The sequence below is a fragment of the Rattus norvegicus genome, chromosome 5 (assembly GCF_036323735.1).
Source record: "Rattus norvegicus strain BN/NHsdMcwi chromosome 5, GRCr8, whole genome shotgun sequence".
Taxonomy (NCBI): Eukaryota; Metazoa; Chordata; class Mammalia; order Rodentia; family Muridae; genus Rattus; species Rattus norvegicus.
Window position 1 is genome coordinate 98,110,466 of NC_086023.1, and position 18,755 is coordinate 98,129,220.

An 18,755-nucleotide genomic window follows, 5' to 3' on the forward strand; every position below is an offset into this window, starting at 1 on the left:
CTCAGCCATTTCAGATTCCACTGTTGAGAATTCTGTTTAGCTCTATAACCCACTTTTTAATTGGGGTATTTGATTTTTTGGAATCTAACATCTTGAGGTGTTTGTATATTTTGAATATTCTCTATTAGAAATAGGGTTATTGAAGTTCCTTTCCACACCAGTATGTTGCTGTTTTGCCTAGGCATTCAATTTTTTTGTTCTTAAAATATCTATTTAATATTTTCTTTATAGATGGATTATACATAGGTCTTCCATTAAAATCTATAATCTTCACATAAGTAGTATTATTTACTCCTCAAAGCTAAGCAGCTGTCATGAAGAACAGTTTCTCAATTCAATGTGTATGTCTATATTTACAGTTATTTATGTGAATCAATCTTGTTCACACATAAGGGGAAAGGGACCAAGAATTGTTCCTTCCTCGACTCATTCCTCATCTCCTAATTGAAGAGAATATTCTTGGTGTATATAGATTTTGTTATTTACCTTAATATTATTCTTTGAAATTACAGACATTTGTTTTGGGCATCAATGTGAAGCCTCAGAAGTCTCCTAATAAACAGTAGGAAGGCATAAAAACCACATTAGATTTTCATTTGCTGTTTTGTACACATTTGGTGACCATAGCAACAGCTTGGCAAAGCCATAGATCTGACAGAATGCTGGGAAACTACTGAAAATATTTTTTGTTGAGTGACTTTGAATTGGGAAAGTCCATGACTTGAGGTCAAATATAAGGGAAAAAGTTCTGAGGGGGAAATTTATGTATCATTTGAGCTAAACAACAGGAAAATTGCTACCAGAAGCATATCTGTTCTTATTAGCTTCATTATTCACACCCCAGAAAGCACAATAACGATATTCAGAAAGTAAATGAAACACACAGTACATATTTAGCTGTACGTGCTTGTAAAAATATAATGCCAAGAGAGTAGATGGGTAAATATATTCTCACACATATGCCACACAGTAGGTTTACAGAATTTAGGCATTAAGAGCTAAAAAACACTTAGCTTTTGAATATTAGCAAAAGTAGCATTGCCTTCTTCAATGAGGAACCTCAATATGTCAGAAAGTGAGCCTTTTCAGATAAGACACCATAAAGTCATTGATCATTGAGCCGAGGAATCTCAAAAAACCTGTTATGTTCTTATATACAAGAAGTACCTTAAATACTGTTTTTCTCTAACAAAATACTTACTCTATTTATTTTAACTTAAGGTACAATACTCATGAATCAATAACACACACACAATAAAGTGATTTTATTAATTGAGCTTATTAAGATAAGTCAGGTTTTTAAAGGATGGTTACCTAGATTAAACCAATATGCAATCCCAAAAGATATCATTGACTTATAGAAAGCTATAATGATTTGAATTAAGATATTTCATGTATTAGTCCTTAAACTACAAAGGCAGGGCTGTAGTATCATTTATCAACAAAAATGAAAATGTCCACATGTTACATTTCTTACCCTGCCCCCACCAAAAGTTGTTTCTTCTAAGACATTCTAATTATACAGACTATATTTTAGTTATTCAAGCCTACTGTGAATAAGTGGACTTACGTTAAGCCTGATTTCGCCAGCTGTATTAATTTCAGACTCTGTGTCTCCTGTCTTTGGTTTCCTGTATTGATTCTGGAAAGGGAGAATGCTTTCAGATTAGAATGAAAATGTATCCTCCAGCCAATTTTGATATTTAATTTCAAGTTGCTTCATGCAATGTCCTCATCATTTGGTCAAATAATGAAAATCTGTCAGTATATTCTCATTACAGCTGCAACATAAAGTGGCCCAAGATCCCTGGGTACACTTGGTGAATTTGAAATGAGAACACGAATTCTCAGCACTGTGCAAGGAGTACAACAGTGCAGGAATACGCTATCTTCTGCAATTGAATGTGGTTTAAACAAGCATGAACATGATGATTATAATATTGAGTAGGGGTGGGTAAAAATACAGGGTGATTATCAGAAAATAAGCAAGTACCAACGGTGTCTCTAAACTTTCTGTTTACTTGAAAATGATATAAAAGAAGTTAGTAATCATTAGAGGTATTTCATCTCCTATAAGGACCAAAAAGTTAACTTTTAGGGGGTTGTTGTTTTGTTACATTTCCCAAAATAAGGAAAAACTAGGAAATATGTGTATTATATTTTCAAAATGATCCTAAGTATTTCAGTAATATATTCATATAGTTCCATAAATGTGGTGGTTATTATAAGAGCTTAATGGTTTTCACTGAGCTAAGATTCATCTTTACAAAGGATGTGTTCAAATAATGTCATTAGTACCCATATCTAAAGGTTCACTTGCATATTGGTATAAGACTATCCTAAGTTCAGAGTAGGCCCAAAATCCAATGATAGATATCCTACAAAAGACAGAACTCTGGAGAGGTACAGAGGAACAGAGTGGGTCCTAGAATGAAGCTTCTGTAAGTAATGGACTCAGTGTGGTTCCAGATATGTCAAGAGGTTGGAGTGCTGCATTGAATAGATGCTTTTTCTTCAAAACGTTCCAGAGAAATATATCTCACTGAAAACTTGAATTTACATTTCTTGCTGCATGAATGCCAAAAGGAGAGATTTTAGTTGTTTAAGTTACCAACTTCATGGTATTTTATTAGAAGAGCTTGGGAAAACACAATAGACTTATATGACACAATGAAAGAACAGTAGTATCAGTTTTAATGGATAATTACAATTTCAATATCAGAGAGCACTACTAATAGTCCAAGAATCATGTCTGGCTGCGTGTGTACTGGATCTCAGAGCCAACCACCTACATTTTCTGAGAGAATACAGAGTCTGGGCTACAATCATTTCAGAAAAATATCGACCCTCAATTAGGGAAGGAAACACAGGATTCCAGACATTATCTTCACAAAGCAAGGTAAAGCATGATGAATCATCCTTTGACTCTTTGGCACGAAGGATTGAGGAATCCCTTCTAAAACAACATCATGTCTTCAAATTGAGATCTGTATTGTCGGGAAATAATTTGGAATAAACCTGTAACAAGATTTTAATTCTTGTGAAAGATTTTCCCAACCTGAAAAATAGATTTCTGGGTTCTCCTCTAAATTTTCTCATTTAATAAGGAATCATGTGGCATGGCAGTTTATTAAACTTTTACAATCATTTAAGTCTTTTTGACAATAGAATATTGGATAATACTTTAAAATATACTGCTGAGGAAAACAAATGAAAAACCAAATGTGGTTTTTTTCTTGCTTATCATATATAGTTTTGTAGAAACAAAAATTCTCAGTTCTCACTCGTAACCCAATGAATTAGAGTCCACCATCTGTAACACCTGCCATGGTTACTATGAGTCTGCAGTTTCACAGGACAATGCCTTAAAATCAAAGATATGACTGTTTGATTTGAGACATATACTGATATCGCCCTATGAAAACAGCTATGTGAGAAAAGTGCACTATATCACAGGGTGTGAATTTTCATAAACATTGAACAGTCTGATTTCCCAGTCAACAATTCAAGTGCTGCTGAGGAATGTACCTTTGAGGTCAATGTTCATCCTGGATTCTTCCTCAGCATCTGCAGAGTCCCTCAGCCTGCTGCTTGAACAGTTGCTAATGAATGAAGATCACCCCAGCCTCCCCTCCTGCTGCTGCTCATTTGCCCATTAGCATCTGCTTAAGCAGCAGGCTGGGGGAAAGCTCTGGTGCCCAATCAATGTAGCTGATGAGGGCTGGGGTACGGAGGCCTCTGTTGCCAACAGGGCCAGAACATAAATCAACTGCAATCCTGGCAAAGGTTATTAATCTTTGGAGGATGACTTATATATTGCAGTATTGGGATAGAGCAAAGCTGTCCCTGACAGTTCTGGAAAAACAAGAGGAGGCTAAAACATTATTATTTGCTAATATGGACAAAGCCTGCTAAACTTCTAAGAATCAGGTTTACCAACAGAAAAGCAATTTACAACAAGGTTAAAATGTTATCTTAATTTTAGCTATATGCCAAGTTACACACACACACACACACACACACACACACACACACACACACACACAGAGTATAAAACTCCACCTTCAAATTAAACAAAGTTAAGACTTACAGATAGTGAGTCATCTTGTTTATATGTAAAGTATGTCTTCAATTGACTATCTCAAGTATTATTTTTCTTAGACCTTTAAGTCTGAAAGGTAGGGGGAAAGGAGTTGGTTAGAAATGGGCAGAGATGTTCTATTCCATCTAAAACGACCTCCTGTCTTCAAACTGACATTTGTATTGCTAAGAAATACTTTGCAATCAATTAGTGACAAGGTTTTAATTCTTCTGATATGTGAGGCTTCGAGGATAGTGATGAGCTTTGCCTTATCAAGAATGGTCTATATTAATGCTGATCGAAGGAAGGATGTTTGTACTAAGGGATCATAGGTGAACAAAGAGGATTGACATCAGCTTCACGTGAAGCATAAGTAGAATATTGCTATAAAATAGATATAGTTCAAGCTATAGAGAAAATACAGCTTTATAGATATGATCCGATGTTTAAATATGTATTGTACTATGGAAAATGAGAAACATACAAAAGTGAGTCTGTGGAGAAGTTTTTCTCTTGTGTAAGAGATTTTTAAATGACATGATGTGTAGAATTCAGACTCACTGAGAACTAGAGTTAAATACCTTACAAATAAAAGGTACTTTCTAAGAAAATAACTACATTTTATTCAGTTGTCCTGTATCAAGAGCAGTGCTGAACAGTTTCCACTGGGCATGTTAGATAGATAGAAAACGGCATCCTCTTAGGAAGTTTTCAGGTGGTTATGGGGACTCAATTCTCACATCAAAACAGAATACTGACATTGAAAAACTGAAACACATACTATTCTGATAGTCTAAATTATACTGTATATAATAATAGTCCAACATTTCAAATAGATAGTGTGTATATTCACTTCAGAACATTTTAATAATTTTATCATTGGAGTAGTGTATAAAAATTCAGTTGATTTTTTACTTTAAAAAACATGGTTTATAAAAGGCATATCTTAAGATTTAGCATTAATTTCTAATATTTAACAAAAAATTTTAACCCTAGTATTACTAGAAGGTTAAGAAAATTAATAATAATACATAACAGTTTTTATTCTCTGCCTAAATACACTATCTCAGCACCAATGATGCGTGTGACACAACTGTCCAACAGAAACCACAACCTTTATATGTGCATTAAAATTAATTTTCAAATTCAACCATTTCAATTTCAAAATAGAAAAGGAATATTATAAACAGTTTGCTTCAAATGACATATAGATTTTTTGCATCGATTGCTATTTAATGTTAGTATGAGAAAGAAAGTAATAAAGAAAAGTGTTTTAAAGGTTATAAATACCTGCAGTCTGAACATGCAGTTGAAGTATCTTCCTCCAACAAACAAAATGTCATCAAATGTTTATAAGTATGAAAGTATTCAAATATGTGCTGACATGTACAATTAATTAAGGCTTACTTTAACTTTAGTGTTAGTTAATTATCTCTTTGAGTATTTTGCACAAATTTTACATTAATTCTTTAATGATTTAATACAACCTATATTTATCATACTATCCCTGCACCAACTCTTGCCAGAATTACTTCCTATTCCTACTCACCCAATTATTCTTTTTTTCCCCTAAATCCACCAAGACTGATATGTTCTTTATAGTTTTATAACATATAATGATCAATTTACCAGGGGTTTCATTCTTAGAGAAAGTTGCCACTGCTCACAGCTCTAGGTAATATTTGCCTATAGTTCCATGGCTAAGGGTGGGATTTTATAAGCAACTCTATTTCCATATTGGGAATGGATCTATTTTGAACTTCTTCAAGAATTGTTCATGTTGTCACAATCATTATGAATTCATCTGTGTAGATGCCTTGCTGTGTACTTAAAATTTTCAACTACCTCTAGCTGCTAGAATCTTTCATTTCCTCCTCCACAATAAGCCCTGAGGCTTGGCAGGCAGGATGTTAAAAAACTCTGGGGTCTCCTATTACCTTCCTTGTCCAGTTGTGGACAGCTGTGCTAATCACCATCTAATTAAAATAAAGCATCTTAGGGTCAAGAGAGGAATTGATCTATAAATATGTCATTAGCAGCCATCTTAATGTTATATCAATTTGGCAAAATGACAATGGCAAACTCTACCTGAGAGCCTGTGACCTGTCTAACACAGGTTCTTGACTACACTACACAGATTCAGGTATGGGTATCTTCTTGTGAAGCAGTGTATGAATCTCGTCAGAAGCTGGTAGATTACAACATGATGTTCAAGACAGTGTTGCAGCAGTTGATGTGTCTCACTGGCCCTCAGCTCTGAAGGAAGTAATTTATTGTGGACTATAATTGCAGCTTTCTGTCATGTGTGTGTTTCTCTCTGTGTCTCTCTGTCTCTGTCTCTGTCTCACTCTCTCTCTCTCTCTGTGTGTGTGTGTGTGTGTGTGTGTGTGTGTGTGTGTGTGTGTATCTTAGTGGATTTCCAGGTGGATTTTTTGAAAGGTTACTTGTGATTTTTCATATTATGTCACTTTAATCTGAAGATTCACTGTTAATACAGGTGGATAAAAGATATTGCTTTTCTGGCCCTGAGTCACATCACTCAGAATATTGGATTTTGGCTTTAACTAATTTACTTACATTTTTACCAGCATAGTTTATTTTAGTAATTGATTAATATTTTACTTACCATATATACCTTATTTTCATATCCATTTATCACTGATGGGAATCTAGAGTGTTTCTATTTCCTAGCTATAATAAATAAAGAAACAATGAACATGAATATATCTGTAGGTTGATATGGAGTGACTTATGTATGTGCCCAAGATTGCTATAACTGCCTCATATTGTCACTCTAGTTTCAGCTTTCTTGGAATAGTTCACCTTGATTTCCACTCACTCTGATAGTTTTCACTTCCACTAGCAGTGTGTCAGGCTTCCGCCTCCCTCTGAATCCACAGGATGATTTATGTTCATTTGTTGTTTAGATCCTTACCATTCTAATTAGGATGAGATAAAAGCTCAAAGTAATTTTAATTTTCACTACTCTGATGGTAAAGATGTTAAACTTTTTAAATGTTTCTGAGCTACTTACACTTCATGTTTTGAGAATACTCTTTTTAATTTCATTCCACCTTTTAACATTAGGCTATTTATTCTGATTTTTTAAGTAAACAACTGATAAAGACTTTGATTCCCCATTCCCTGGGCTACCATTCATTTGAGTTTGGGTTTTCTTAGCTGTGTGTAACTATTTTATCACTATGAGCCCCCATTTATTGTTTTCATTTTTGCTTTTATAGCCTATGATGGTCTTTGGTCATGTCTGGAATGGCCTTTCTTGTACCAGTAAACTCAAGTCTATTCTGAAGTTTCTACTCTTTAAGGCTCAGAATGTAAGACTTATGTTGAGTTGCTTGATCTATTTAGAATAGTATTTTGTACAGCAGGAGAAAGATGAAGCCTGTTTCACTATTCAATACATAGTTGCCAACTTTGATCAGCATCATTTGTCAAAGAAGTGTATTGTTGTCTTCTTTGTCAAAAGAAAAGCAGCTGTAGGAATATGGGTTTAGAAATGACTACTATTCTACTCTGTTAATTAAGGAGTATAATTTCTTTCAACACTAAATTGTTTTTAATATTTCAGCTCTGTAGTATGAATTGAAATCTGATACAGTGATAGCTCGAGAAAAGCATTGTTCATGATAGTTTTGGATATATTAGGTATTTTCTATTTCCATGTGAAATTTAATAATAGCTTTACAATTTCAGTGAAGAAATACGTTGTAATTGTGAAGAGAACAAATAGTAATGTCTAGGCTGCTTTATAAAGAATAGCCATGCTAACAGTATTAATCTGACCAATCTATAATCAAGGGAAATATTTCTGCTGTCTTATATCCTTTTCAACTACTTTTGGAAATAAAGATTTTCTTGTTATATAAACAATACTGTATATGATTTTTTTATTTCTTTCTTATTGTGTTTGCCATTGTATATAGACAGGCTACTGGTTCATGTGTCAATATTATCTCCTGCTACTTTGCTCAGTCTATTTTAAGTTGTAGGAGAGTCCCAATGCATTTTCAATTATCTTTTATGTACAGAATCATATCATCTCCTATGAAGAATCTTTGACTTCTTACTTTCTTATTTATATCTTCTTTATCAACTTCACCTGTCTTATTGCTCTCAAAAGGAACAGGAAAGGACACAGTGGACATCTTTATTTCATTCGTGATTGAATAAAAATACTTTGAGTTTTTACCTGTAGAAGATGATGACATTCTCACTTTATTGCACATATTTTGTTGATATATGTCCCTCATAAAGCTATTGTCTTCAAGATCATTCCCTTGGATGAATGGTCAATTTTGTCAAAAGCTTTTCTGTATCTAATAAAATGATCATGTAGTTTCTATCCTTAAGTCTGTGAACATGGTAAATTGCCTTTGTTAATTCATGTATGTGAATCCATCCTGCTTTCTCAGAGGAAACCTACTTAACCATGGTCGATATGTTCTTTGGTCAGTTCCTGATTTTAGATTCCAAATATTTTATTAAAGGTTGCATATTTACATAAAACATGTTGACCAATATTTTTATTTCTTTTTCATATCTGTTATTGGTGATGGTGGTAGTGGTGATTCTTTACCTGGTTTTGGTGTCGAAGAAAAGTGTTGGGAATACTGGCTGTCATCTATGGAATCACCAACCTTGTGACCTGGAATAGAAAAAGAGTTGAAAGCTTGGGGAATTTTCAGTTTGGAATTGGATGGTGCCTATGGTTGGAATTTCAGTAAAGGGATGCTTGTTTAAGTATTATATATGGCCTTGGGTTCTCCTTTTTTTATTAGCTTCTTTCTATACTTATCTATATATCTTCTCACCATTTCTCTTTGAAATGTTTCTTTTGGAAATAAAATGCTATCTTAGTGAAATTGATTTTGCTTTCCTTGCCAGCAACTTCCCTCTCTTGTCTACTTTCAACGTAACACTAGCTTTATATATTTAAAAAAAAACTATCTAGAAATATTTCTTCAGTTTTTATTATGTAGAACAATCTAGTAAAACCTATAACTCTCCTTTCTTTTCTAATTTGTTTTAGTTTGAAGTCAATTCTTTTTCAGATGTTAAAATACCTTGATGGTGATTTTGTTTCTAAGACTGTATTGATCATACAATACAGTGTGAGGTGTGTTTATTTGAAAAGACAGATCTTTCTAAAGATAGATCCTGTTTTCTCATCCAATCTATTAATCTCCATTTTTTTCTATTGAGTGGTTATCATTAACATTAAAAGTGATTTTTGCTCTGTGTTTCTTAATTGCTGTCATTATGTTGCTTCACTGTGTTATACTACAGGTTCTATTAAAGCTCTTTTTAGATAGTGCTCTATGCATTCATATTTTATCTTGCCCAATTCTAAGTTTAGTTTCTCCAGATCTCCAAGAAAAATGCAGAAGCCTACAAGTCCCCAGGGTCCATTTGCCTTTGTTCCCATGTCTTACTGTCTTATAGCTGGTGTGTTTGTGCCTCATCCTTGTCCCTGCCTTGATTTCTTTCTTAAATGTAATGTCTATTCTCCTCTAGCCTTCTACCTGAAATTATATCCTGGATCTAGCAGACATACCACACTTGTATTGACATTCCCTTCTAATATAAATGCCAGTTTTAGAAACAGAGGTTTGTAATTAGCATGGTTAAGATTTCAATTTTAAAGAGAAGATGTCTTCTTTGTTGCCTCAAATGGCCTCTAACTCATAAGACCAAATGGTCCTTCTACCTCAGCCTTTGAGTGTTCTGGCTATTATTTGTCATTTTCTCCAGAATGAAAGTATTCCCTTAGTGTGGGAATGGAGGGTGTTAAGATGAGACTCAATAGTGTCAATTGTGGGTGGGAAAACTGATACTTAGAATATTCTTGAAGATTTATAGATTTATTAAACTTTCAGGGAGGACATACTGATTAGTTGAGGAGATGTCTCTGACTTGTACAATATCCTGCAGACAGTGGAGCGATACAGAGATATAGCTTTTGTGTGGAATAAAGAGTATTAAAACAGGATATTAGTATCACATCATTTTTTAAATCACACCTGTTCTTGTAAACAATCCCTCATCCATATCTCTGTTAATATCCCAGATAAAAATTTATGATTTTTCCAAGTTGGGATTTGGTAATATTATGTTGTCAATATATTCTAGAATTGCTTTCAAGGATTATTAGATTTATGAATTTTTTTTTAATTTTTGAATTCACCAGATAAGGTTCTTTACACAACCCTGAGATTTAGGTTGATGTGACCACACTATTACTCTGGGATGTTGAAAATGAATTTCTTGATTTTAATGTACTTCATTGTATATGTCTTGAAAGACAGCTATTCTTTGGTTATTGATTACCTACACAACAATGTAACACAACACAAGTTTCTCTTTGGAAGCCGTCAGAGAATCAGAGGTAAAAGTATATATCTCATTTGAGTCTTCTTATCAACAGAAATGAGCAGTGAATTAAAATTCTGGTTGAGCAAATGTACAGTGAACTCTGTAAGAATATTTACTGTTATGTCAATTTTTGGAGAACTTATGCTATGTCAAAATATTTTACGGGGGACAAACACTGCTACATCAAGGCAGATCTTGCAACTCTTGAGGGATATGGGAATGTATTTTCAAATGCAACTCATTTTACCACAGACCACTATACCCCACTGTCATCCATGCTACTTTGGAGAAATATGACACATGAAACTGCCATCTGAGTTAAATGTTCACCTGAGAAATCCAATCTTGCACTTGGATAATAATAAGAATTAAACCATATGCCTTACTACACACAGAGGTTGTATTCAGTCTACCCAATAGATTAAGTAATCAAGAAACTGGCAGATATATGAATGATGGTATAATCATAATCACAACTTTTATACATGGGGAATGGCCTATGTGCTCAATCACTCCAAGAGGGCCTATCTACCTTTTGTCTTACTTTGTTATCATTTTCTGAGAGAATTGTTATGACCAAAAGCAAAATGATGAGGAAATGGTTTATTACAGCTTTTAGATCATATGCTATCACTGAAGGAAGTCAGGGAATAAACTTCATTCAGGAACTGAAACAAAGCATAGGAAATATTGCATATTGGTCTGTTTCTTATAGCTTGTTTAATTACTTTTACACAACTCAGGTATGTCTGCACAGCAATGGCATGTCTCACAGTGGGATGGGATTTATCAACCACCACTATCAGAGATAAACAACTCTCAATTAGAAATCAACAAAATGATCCAAACACATGTCCACTGACCAATGTGATAAAGACTGTTTCACAGTTTGAGGGTATTTTTCTCTAAGCGAGTCTAGCTTGTGTCAGGTTGACAGGAATCAATCTGTATAACATCTAATCCTAATAAATACTGTTCCCAGCCACTGGTGCTTTAGGAATGCCTTGATATATGCCAGATATTATAAGTGGACATGATATATCTCTTCTGAACAGAAACTTTGCTTTGGGCAGTTATCTTTTCATAGTTTTGGTTTCTGCATGGCCATGGTGTTGGTGCTTCCGCATAGCAATAGCATCCCCTGATATTACACTTTGCATCCACTAAACATATGACTAGACATCATCCCTGTAATTTTATTGGCTGAGCAAAGGTTTATGATTTGCAGTCTAACTGTTACAGACTTTTTTCCTGATATTCAAACTTATTTCTACATGGAAGAGCAACACAAGAGCTGCTAGTTCACCTCACAATCCTGCAGGTGCCTGAATGGAATTGCATAGTCCTGTATACAATTCTATTATCCATGCTTAACTAAACAGATGAGTATTCATAACTATTAGCTACACAGTGTGTAGTTAAGCCCACTGGATTATCTGACTGACAAGTTAGTTGTCTGTATACTGTCAGTGAACAGGTGGCTTGCCTCTGACTTTCATGTATGCTGGAGCCCTCTACATCATGCATCATGTAACAGTTATCAAGGGACGGAATAGTCCCTTCTTGGTAGAAAACTAGTACTGATGTCTCTGTCTTTGGGAAGCCCATGTCTGGCATCTTCCCAATCTCTACTGCATGCAGGACCACTACAGCTCTTTTAGGAGCTACTACTTAGTGTTCCCTGCTGGTCTATAAGGCTTTCCTCTTTTGGTAACAAAAGATTTTGAGTTGTTACTACTAGTTTAGTGGGTAACCAAGACCTTACCATCCAACAATGGGGTATGTAATATGCACTAGGAATTTACCTTACCCAGAGATAAACTCTTTATTTTGAAGGGTGCATACATTGCCACTAGTTATTTTTCCATAAGGGTATACCAGGTCTCAGTCTCCTTCCACACTTCTCATTAAAATCCTACAGGTACTCATCTCTCCTTATGTGTTACCACAGATTCAAACCAAATCCCTTTGGATAAATTATCACATTCAATTAAACCAGATTTGTCTGGTTGATGGTGCTAAACATTTGTGTGGCCAATAAGCTTCTCAGCAACTACAGATAGCCATTTGCCTGCCTCAGAATCATATTATGTTGAATTATTGTAAATAAGTCTTGCAAAGAATGAATTATCTAGGCCATGTGGAAGATGAACACTCTTCAGTAATCTAAAACCAACACTAAAGCTTGTAATTACTTGACCACCTTCATTCAAGGATATGCAAGAATATTGTCAAGTTTTTTTCCTCTGAAACAGCCTTAAAACTAAACCTAACCAAACCAACCAACTAAACAAACAAAACAAAACAAAACAAAAATCAAAAAAAAAAAAAAAGCCAAGGCACCTTCAAAGAATTTGACAGACAAATCAGAACCCTATTCTTTGAAAACACTCGCAACACTTTTCCACATTTTTAAGGCAGCTCTGGAACTTACAACCTCTGATTCTTCAAAAGAATCAGAGGTAGGCAGAATATCTTCGATCTGATGACTTATTGTAAATGTCTTGGAGCTTTTCCAGGATACTAAATCTAGAGTTACTAAACCATGGCAAATTGTAGAGCTATGTAGATAACCTTGGGCTAAAATGACATATGTTCATTGTCTGCCACAATAGATAAAGGGAAACTGTTCTTGACATTTTTAAGCAATGCTAGTATAAAATGGAAAAAAAAGGACTGGCCTGAACAATTGCATTGTTGTATTGGTTCATCATATCTAAGATGGATGGTACTGTACTATTCATGGTTAGAATCCCTTTATTTGCTTCTCTGTAGTCCACAGTCATTCTCCATGTTCCATATGACATCTGTGCTGGCTACACAGGGAATAAGTTGCAGTGACCCTATATTACTCACATTATACCAGCTGTTTCTATTGCAAAATAGTGTAAATATGTTCCTCCTGCCCCACAGGTACCTGGTATTGAAGTACCTATAACTACCCCTCTTGGAGTTTCAATCCCTTGTTGGGGACGTGGTGCCTGGCCTTTTATCAGTGCCGTAACAGCTCTAAGTTGGAATCCAAATCCATGGGAGACCATTTGGACGGTTGCCAGTAATTGCAAGATATCTATTCCTAGGATATATTTAGCCATTGGAGAAAAAAGAAAACACTGTATATGGTCGGAAGCCATATGGCCAATACCCAAAGTCACAATTACTAGCTTGACCTTAATTGTACATCTGCCATATCTATCTATGTAGGCAGCCAGCCCAAGAAAGCCAGCTGGTTTCTCATGGATACAGTACAGTCAGCATTAATATCACCAAGGGCCAACACTCTGCACATTTGAATGTAAGCAATGTTTGGTCAGTTCAACATCCATTTTATGTTCCCCTTAGCACCACCCAGCTGGGTATATAAAACCTATTTCTGACCCCAAAGGGTGATATCATCTGACGTAAGTATCAGAAAAACCTGGAGATACATACTGGAGTTCTGACCTGAGCTTCATGTCTGGGATTCTAAGGGATTGGTAGTACCTCTGAGTATGTCTCTTCTGGTTTCATAAGTCTAATAGCACCATATCTGGCTGTCAATTTGTATTTGTTCTTCATATCCATTCCAAATACAATAAGATCAAAATGCATCTGAGTATATAAAAAGGCACTGTATTTCTAAAAATTTTTCAGAATTGTTTGTCTTGTTTGTTATGCTACTTGGAGACAATATATGTGACTTCCATTACACCCTTCCACTTTTCATGCCCACTCTAACACCTGAGGCTGCCATTTCTGTGTTAGGTCCTGAATATGATGACATAAAAGACTTTAGTACCCAATCAAATATCTAAATTGCCCTTCACAGAACGGTGACTAAGATTAATGCCTGCAATCTAGTATTAGAATGCTCTCCATTGGGCCAGTAGTGTACATCAAGCATGATCTGGCACATTCTCAAATCTAGGACTATTCCATTTACACTGTCTCAGGCAACTCACCAGCACTGGCCTATACTAGACAGTCTCCAGCTGTTAAAGCTCATTAGCAAATGTTCTCTCCAATCCCGTGGCCTCAGGGCATACAAGCTCTGCCTTAGAGAAGGATGAGTGGTGACAAAGGCCAACTTCTCTTTGTCAATCAGTGTTAAGGAGATTCTAACTGAATCTTCCTCTCAGAAGTACATCAACAGGGCACAGATTGCCTTCTCTACATTCTGTACTGCTTTTCCAGAGTTCGAAGCTCAGCCATAGTAAAAGTATAGAACATATGCATTTTGGTTGTTCTCTCACCTTGGGTCTGACCATCAGATCAGGAGCTGATTTACCATTGTCTTATGCTTAATAAGACACCCGTATATTATGGAGCAGCAGCTGAGGTATTTTCTTTACTCCAACTCACATTTGATAAAATGGATTGTGTTCAAACTCCTAATCAAATAGCTAGTCATCAAGTTTTCCTTCAGGGTTTATAGCTCATAAATGTTGGTTTCCCACCACAGCACATCTTCATGACTGACTTTTAGTGCACTCAAGACTAGTCGACCTATTTTCCCATTTTCATCTTTATTCTTTCTTTTCAAGTACCTGCCAGGAACCACAAAGGACATTCACTTTATCACAGCTTTCTCCTTGGGCCCAGGAAGGGGAAATGACAGTCAAAAGATACTACCTGCTATGATTTGGGGGAACATCTACTCCGAGTCTCACTCATGAATCAATCAGAGACTTTTCTCTGGGTTTCAGTCTTGCCGAAACACAACACTGGTAAGTTCAAGTTTGGGAACCAGACACAGTATCTCACAGAGCTAAAAGTTTAAAAATGATCACAGTTTCTGGAAAATTCAGACTGCTTTATTTCCAGTGAGAAAGACTATGTTCTTTATCCTAAAGGTAATTTATAGAGAATCACACAAATGTGCCTTCTTGCCAGTAATTGCTACATATCCAATTATTCTCCTGTCAGTTCACTGTTTGTTTATAGTTCCCCAAGAATCTGGTAGTCATCTTTCTACTTAATAACACTGGATCTTCATACTAGTGCCATGTTTTTTTTACCTTTAAACTGGTACTATATTATTGTTTTCCCTTCCCAGGTATTTGCATACAAGATCAGTTGAAAAACCCTGTAAACACAACTGCGTACTGCATCTGGAATTTGAAATTAAAGTACTATTTTAGAAATGTCATGGAAGTGTGAACTTAGACCATTCTCTGTTTCTAGAATTAATCCACCAACTTAAATGAATCTTTGAAGGAAACAAGGTTTTCCCATACAAGATCATGGTAGCCGTCCAGCAATCACGGTTCAGTCAGGTATTTTGCTTGATGTGCTTCAGCTGTTTTAGAGAAATTGATTAAACTTTTCTGAATTTTTAGCAGATTTTGTAATGTTGAACTTAGTAAGTAGACTCCCTAAGGTGAAAACAGACTCTGTATGAGAACATGAACATAGCAATGAAAGGGTGTGTAGGCTGTACAAGGAAGAACTACCTAAATAAAAACCTTAGAGAAAGCATAGGGACAGAAAATTCAGCCTCTTCTTCAGTCCAAAACGAAATCAGCTTGGCTCCAACTTGGGTCTCTCACTTCTGAGTTCCAGATCTGTAAAACAATATTCCATTGTTTAATGCATGAAGATAGTGCTACATTATTATGCAGTTACGGGAAAACCACACCTTGATTTAATTAGTGTGAAGATGCCTTCTCAAATAACAGCAAAATAAATGTCTGGTTTACTTACCAGTCAAAAAAATTTAGCCAATGTTATATATAACAAAATGTTCACATTTCATTTACAATGTTTCTTCCATGCTTTCCAGTTGAAGATAAGTCAAAAGTATGAAAGTTTAAGATTATGGAAACTGTTTGGTTTCTCTGATCTAGCCCTTCTCAAACATTTAGTGTACATGAAGCCCTTACAGCAGTGGTTTGCAGCCTTCCAACTGCTGTTCCCTATTTATATACTTCTTCCAACTGCAGTGACACCCCAGCCATGAAATTACTTTCATTGTTACTTCATAACTTTAATTTTGCTGCAACTATGAATCATAATCTAAATATCTGTGTATCCCAATGGTCTTTGGGGGATCAAAATCCACTAGAATTTAATTGTACACAGACCTCTTCCTGGTCCTTTGATCTGTTCTGAAATTACTTGCATTTGAATGACCTTCTTGAAAACATACTATTGAAGTGTATTTACTATGTTGCCTTTGAGTACTATAGTTCCAAGACATAATACTGAATATCAATTATTATTTTCCATTAGATTGTGCTTTTACAAACAGTGAAAGATTCTGGGGAATCAACTATTTCCTTAGCAGCTATCTGTTCCCTCATTTAATTTTTTTTTTATTAACTTGAGTATTTCTTATATACATTTCGAGTGTTATTCCCTTTCCCGGTTTCCGGGCAAACATCCCCCTCCCCCCTCTCCTTCTTTATGGGTGTTCCCCTCCCCATCCTCCCGCCCTAGCCGCCCTCCCCACAACAATCTAGTTCACTGGGGGTTCAGTCTTAGCAGGACCCAGGGCTTCCCCTTCCACTGGTGCTCTTACTAGGATATTCATTGCTACCTATGAGGTCAGAGTCCAGGGTCAGTCCATGTATAGTCTTTAGGTAGTGGCTTAGTCCCTGGAAGCTCTGGTTGCTTGACATTGTTGTACATATGGGGTCTTGAGCCCCTTCAAGCTCTTCCAGTTCTTTCTCTGATTCCTTCAACGGGAGTCCTATTCTCTATTCAGTGGTTTGCTGCTGGCATACGCCTCTGTGTTTGCTGTATTCTGGTTGTGTCTCTCAGGAGCGATCTACATCCGGCTCCTGTCAGCATGCACTTCTTTGCTTCATCCATCTTGTCTAATTGGATGGCTGTATATGCATGGGCCACATGTGGGGCAGGCTCTGAATGGGTGTTCCTTCTGTGTCTGTTTTAATCTTTGCCTCTCTCTTCCCTGCCAAAGGTATTCTTGTTCCCCTTTTAAAGAAGGAGTGAAGCATTCACATTTTGATCATCCGTCTTGAGTTTCATTTGTTCTAGGCATCTTGGGTAATTCAAGCATTTAGGCTAATAGCCAGTTATCAATGAGTGCATACCATCTGTGTTTTTCTGTGATTGGATTACCTCACTCAGGATGATATTTTCCAGTTCCGACCATTTGCCTACGAATTTCATAAAGTCATTGTTTTTGATAGCTGAGTAATATTCCATTGTGTAGATGTACCACATTTTCTGTATCCATTCCTCTGTTGAAGGGCATCTGGGTTCTTTCCAGCTTCTGGCTATTATAAATAAGGCTGCAATAAACATAGTGGAGCACGTGACTTTTTTATATGTTGGGGCATCTTTTGGGTATATGCCCAAGAGGGGTATAGCTGGATCCTCAGGCTGTTCAATGTCCAATTTTCTGAGGAACCTCCAGACTGATTTCCAGAACCTCATTTAATTTTAAAGGGCACTGACAATTTAATATTTTTCTAAATGGTAGGAAAATCAGAAGTAGTGATGCATAGCCACAATCCCGGTGTGGTCATTGATTATCTTTGACTTCAGATTTGTGCAGGGCAATAAATATGGATCTATTTGCATTTCTCTACATGCAGACATTTAATTTGTTGAAATTGCTCTCCATTTTCCATTGTAGGAATTTGCCTTCTTTGTCAAAACTTAAGTGTGGGGGTTTATTTCTGTGGCTCACTTTCTAGAACTTCAAAATTTGATTCCATTGATTAGACTGTTGTTTTCTGTACCAGTACCATGCAATATTTTATTACTCTTGTTCTGCAGTACAACTTTAAGTCAGGGATAGTGATATCTCCAGAAGTTCTTTTATTGTAGGATTTTTTTGGTAACCCTGGATTTTCTATATGAAATTGAGAATTATACTTCCATATTCTGTAAATAATTATGTTGTAATTTTGATAGGAATGAAGCATACTATCTTAAGAGATACAATAGAAGAAAACAAAAGGAAGGATGGGGAGGGGAAAGAAGAAGAAAAAAGAGGGGGAGAATATGAAAAAATGATCAAAATTGGCAATTGCACAATACATAACTTACTTTTTGGAAGTTATTTTTTATAGTGTTCTGATACAATTTGTATAAGCACCTGTGGTGGTTTGAATATGCTTGTCTCATGGAAAGTGACACTACTGGGAGGTAAGACTTTTTCAAATGAAGTGTCATTGTGGGGTTGGGCTTTGAAGTTCTATGCACACTGGCTCTGCCCAGTGTGAAAGACAGTCTTCTCCTGGCTACCTGCAGAACAGATAGTCTCTTCCTGGCTACCCTCTAATCAAGATGTAGAACTGTGGTTCCTCTTTATCATGTCTGCCTGTATACT

General features: G+C 35.8%; 2 long non-coding RNA genes across 2 annotated transcripts in view; both read right to left on the reverse strand.

Annotated features, from left to right (window-relative positions):
• Positions 1–1,570: 1,570 nt before the first annotated feature.
• Positions 1,571–8,920, reverse strand: LOC120103155 (uncharacterized). Its single transcript, XR_005505264.2, has 3 exons — positions 8,679–8,920; positions 4,091–4,171; positions 1,571–1,642 (listed from the first exon to the last, which is right to left on the reverse strand). It is a non-coding gene; the product is annotated as an uncharacterized LOC120103155 (long non-coding RNA).
• Positions 8,921–15,341: 6,421 nt separating this feature from the next.
• Positions 15,342–18,755, reverse strand: part of LOC102555669 (uncharacterized) — a 117,730-nt gene continuing 114,316 nt past the window's right edge. The window contains exon 6 of the long non-coding RNA XR_010051850.1: positions 15,342–16,017. This is a non-coding gene — a long non-coding RNA (uncharacterized LOC102555669). The remainder of the gene's footprint in view (positions 16,018–18,755) is intronic.